Source organism: Tenebrio molitor, chromosome 3 (genome assembly GCF_963966145.1).
Source record: "Tenebrio molitor chromosome 3, icTenMoli1.1, whole genome shotgun sequence".
In the NCBI taxonomy this organism is placed as follows: domain Eukaryota; kingdom Metazoa; phylum Arthropoda; class Insecta; order Coleoptera; family Tenebrionidae; genus Tenebrio; species Tenebrio molitor.
The window spans coordinates 28,286,563-28,291,171 of NC_091048.1; the positions used below are offsets into that span (position 1 = coordinate 28,286,563).

The 4,609-nt window shown below is 35.9% G+C and overlaps 1 non-coding gene across 1 annotated transcript; it reads left to right on the plus strand.

Moving 5' to 3' along the window:
* Positions 1–1,765: 1,765 nt before the first annotated feature.
* On the plus strand, positions 1,766–1,838 carry TRNAM-CAU (transfer RNA methionine (anticodon CAU)). The gene has a single exon. It is a non-coding gene; the product is annotated as a tRNA-Met (tRNA).
* Positions 1,839–4,609: the final 2,771 nt, after the last annotated feature.

The following is a 4,609-nucleotide window of genomic DNA, read 5'->3' on the forward strand; positions in this document are numbered from 1 at the left end:
TATTATGTCGCTCATGGAGAAAACAGGAAACTGATAAAATATTGGATAAAAACATTCTGGAGTGTAAACACCGTTCACGTTGTTTCGGCATAATGGGAGGCCATGATTTATTTTTTAACGTTGGACACACTGTCTGATTTCCGCTTGACATGCGGACCTATCAAAATGAACGTAACATGTCTGAATTTCCCGCGATATCTGAGTATTCTTCTATTACACAATAGTAAAACTGACAACAATGCACTAGACATTGATGCTATTTATAACCTCAAACTTAAAAAAACATAACCAAATTCAACAGACAGCTTTACTACCATATTAAATGCAAAATTTCCATGGCCTCCTATTATGCCAAAACAACATAAATGCATTTTACACAAAGTAACATTTTTTCTTTATCAATATTTCATTTTTCTTTTACACCAAACAGTTTACAAAATTATTTCTGTAGCATTTCATCTCTGTCAATTCCTTTCCAAGTTCTCACTTGTTTTGCACTTTTCGCATCTACACTTTTATTTCATTTTCAGTTTTTCACATTTTCTTATCACATATTGCATTATTCTGCGTTCCTTATTACAGATTTCTGTCATATGCCTCCCTCAATCTACGTCCTTAAATATTATGTTTTGTTTTGTTTTATGTCTCTTCTTTCATATTTTTGTTTTTATATTTGTTTTTACTCTAATCGTCCTTTCTTTAATACATACCTATTTATCTTTTTTACCGTTTTCATCATGTCCTTTAGTTCAGATTTATCATTTTCATTTTCATCTTCATTTAATCTTCATCCTCCAGCCTTGCTTTCATTTTATATATTTTTCGTCTCTTGCCCAGTTTAATTCATATTATATTTTGCCTTTTCTCCCTCCACGTTTTCTATATTCTTTCCAACTTTCTTCTTTAGGTAATCCAATCACTAATTATGTTTTTAAATTTTCTGAATTTTCTTTCCTTTAGAGCATATTAGCCTTTTTCTCTATTTTTCTAAAACGTCTTTATTTATTTAAAACGTCATCCTTAGGTAATTCTCGCTGTATTGCTTTTAACTCGTTTTTCTCTTTTTCCCATACCGATTCTTGCTTTACACATAATCTTCTTCTTCATACTTTCAACATTTCGTGCAATTTTCTCTTGTCACTTTAAATCAATCAATTTCTGAATCTGTCTTTACACTACACATTTTTTTGGATCATTTCTCATTGCGCTCTCATTTGAATTTTTCAAATGATTTTTTGGTTTTCCTTTTTATAAATTCAAAAAAAGATTCTACCAATGAACTAACTATCTGTCAATGTATCTAAGGAACAGATTGTACAGTGTAAGTATTGGAAAAAAGAAGAGAATCAGAAAAGACTGAAAATAAAATGCATTTACATACGTTGTTTTGACATAATGGAGGGCAATGAAAATTTTGCATTTAATTTGGTAGTTGTTGAATTAGGTTATGTTTTTCTAAGTTTGAGATTATAAATAGCGTCAATGCCTAATGCATTGTTGAAATTCAGCAAGATATTCTGTTAATTTTGATAAGTCACTTTAGTGACGGAATTCAAACAGCGTGTCCAACATTAAAAAAATAAATCATGGCCTCCCCTTTTGCCCAAACCACGTGAACGGTATTTGTGGGAAATATATAGTTGTTCGTTATTTTTTTGCAAGGTAAATAACAGATTTATTAATACATTAATTAATAAATTACAAATATTTTGGAATTTACACAGGACCTTTCGATTTAATCTTGTAGGGGATGTGCTACTTCCAAGCCTCGGTAGCGCAGTAGGCAGCGCGTAAGTCTCATAATCTTAAGGTCGTGAGTTCGATCCTCACCCGGGGCACACATTTTTTTTTTCATTCCCAAATCGTCCAATTTTTTTCGGTCAGTTCTATTTTCGTTCTCGCCTCGTTCTAGACGGTGACGCAACCTCACATAAATCGTCCATGTGTGTCTTTGGGAAATGTCACGTAAATCGGCCATCCATGTCCGGTCCGAGTATCAGATTACGGTCCGCGCCCCAAACCGAGCATTAAAAGCCCATTAAAACTAATCCCACGAATAAATAGTGTCGAATAATGGCTAATTCCATGGGAGGCGACGTCGCGTTGGCGCGCGAATTCGAATTTTTCGGTAAAAGGGCCGCCGGTGCTGTTACCAATTTTTTTTTGGGCGCGAAGAGACGGCGGTTTTATTTTATGTTCGGCGGAGGCGGAAAGCCCTCCACTGCGGAATGACAAATCGTCGGGAAACCGGGGGAAAGATGGGAGAAGCGTATTTCCCCAGAGCGACCGTGATGCGTTGTGTGTTCGCGACATTATTTTCCCTTGTCATTTGTTTGCAGTCAAACGACTATAATATTTCAGAATATATTCGACACTTTTACACCTTTATGTTTTCCATAAAGATGACTATTTTTATGGCCGACGAGATAATATCTTTATGTTTGACAGGAACACGGGCTATTCAACTTATTTTGTCCGTGAAATATAGTGGCTGCGGACGGGGGAACGAGTTTTGTTCCAAACGAAAACACAGCATCTACGACATTTCCATTTTCAACATCTCCCCCCTCTCTTTATTTAAACTGCGCGCCAAAAACATCATCAATCAGCACTAGAGATTAGCACACGTGAGGCTCTTGCACCAATCGGGGCGACTCGCGCGAAATTCAAACCAGAACGTGACCTTCACTTCTTGATCAATCAGCAGCTGAGCTTCGCACATGTGACGCTCTTGGACCAATCAGCGATTCGCGCGAAATTCAAACCAGCATTCTTTGTTCAATCAGCGACCGAGTTTCGCTGACGTGGCGCTCCTCGACCAATCGGCTACCCGTTCGAAAATCAAACCAGAACCTGTCCTTCACTCTTCGTTGTTGTCGACAAATTAAAAGTTGGTTTTATTGGCGGGCGGTTAATAACGCGACCTACTCGACAAACACTAGGCAGATTATTCCGGACCCGCCCTCGTATTAGCGATGATTAAACGCGTTATTTTTAATTAAATTCAATTTAGTTTTTCATTAAATTCGTCACGTCATTCATTTCGGTTTTAATTAATCGTCCGAATGTGTCTCCAACCGGATTTTATGAAAAATTACACTGGAAACTTCACCTGTATGTAAATGAGACTTTTCTTAATTTTTCATGGTTTTAATCGACGATTTGAAATTCAAATGCGAATAATTAAGCCGTTGATTTTCAAACAGAACCGAGGGTGGTAAGTTTTGATGAGCGATCTAGTGTGAATTTAATTATTCGAAAGTGATCAATAAGACAAATTGGTGGGAATAAATTACGTACGCGATGGATAGACGGAGTTGCATTTTATGGTGTTAAAAAATAATGGCGGAATGGACGTTTTACGGTGATGTTAAATACTGTGGGCGTTAATAATAGGTGAGGTGCGCAGATTATGATGAAAATCTTCGCCGCCGGGTAGTGAATCTAGTTCACCTGATTTATTGTGCTGTGTTTGCGATTTACAGGGTGTTTGGAGCTTCATTATAATGAGGAAACAATGCATAATTTTCCTATAAAATTTGTTTTCGCTATACGTAAAAAATGTGAAAGTTGCACTCTCCTGACTCAGTTTTGATTCATTTCAAAATACTGAACTAATACATAATTTCAACTACATAATTTATAAAAAAAACACTTATTTTTGCAACGCTTGTATAAAGCACTACGTTTTTTAGAAGTGGGAAATTTACATGAGAGCAGCTGACGTTGCAATCCCATGCGTCAAAAAAGCTACACAGGGTGTCTCAGCTAAGACTTTCGAGCCTAATAACTCAGTTATTTTCCAGCGGATTTTTGTGAAATTTAAAATGCAGATATTTTAGACGGTGAAGAATAAAATCCCATTAATGCAATCACCCAAGTCTTAAAAACGTAATTTTTACATGCCTTTTTAAAATGTTGAATCAATTAAGATTTACATAAAAAATGGAACGTCAATAAAAAATGCTGTAGGGAAAAACTCGTCCTTGAGAGACGTCTGGTTTGCAAGAAAAAAGCAAAAAACTGTGGCTGCAAATGCAAAAACGTAGACGCGTATGAAACAAACGCGCAATTTTGCAGAATTTTGGTCATCCCTTTTCGCAGAAGCGCAGGTGACATATTTGACGTTTATCTTGCTAACCTTAGACAACATTTGGACGTAATTTATTATACTGGATGCTTTAATTCTTAATAAAGGACTAAAACACGATTGGGATATTTTAGCAAGGTAATTTAGTTCACGTACGCTTCCTGTGTCTTCAAATAAATTGACGACTCTCTTAACCTTACATTTTGTAAAGCCTACATTTGGACAGTGTTCCACGAGAAAACGCACTGTGTCATTGAAGTTGTTACGACACTCTTAACAGGCAAAATTTTTTCTTTTTTCAACAATATTGAAATTTCTGCCGCTGTAGTCTACTTTTAGGGTATTTTCAATAAATTTTCACAATTTGACGTTTCTAATAAAGCGCGCCCAATTTTGACAGACTTTAAAGGGTGTACAAAATGTTGCTTGGAAATTAATCATCAATTGTTTCAAAAGGTAACTGCTCAAATACCTTCAAATTTTACATTAAATGTTTAACGACAAAATCTAATCTTTTCG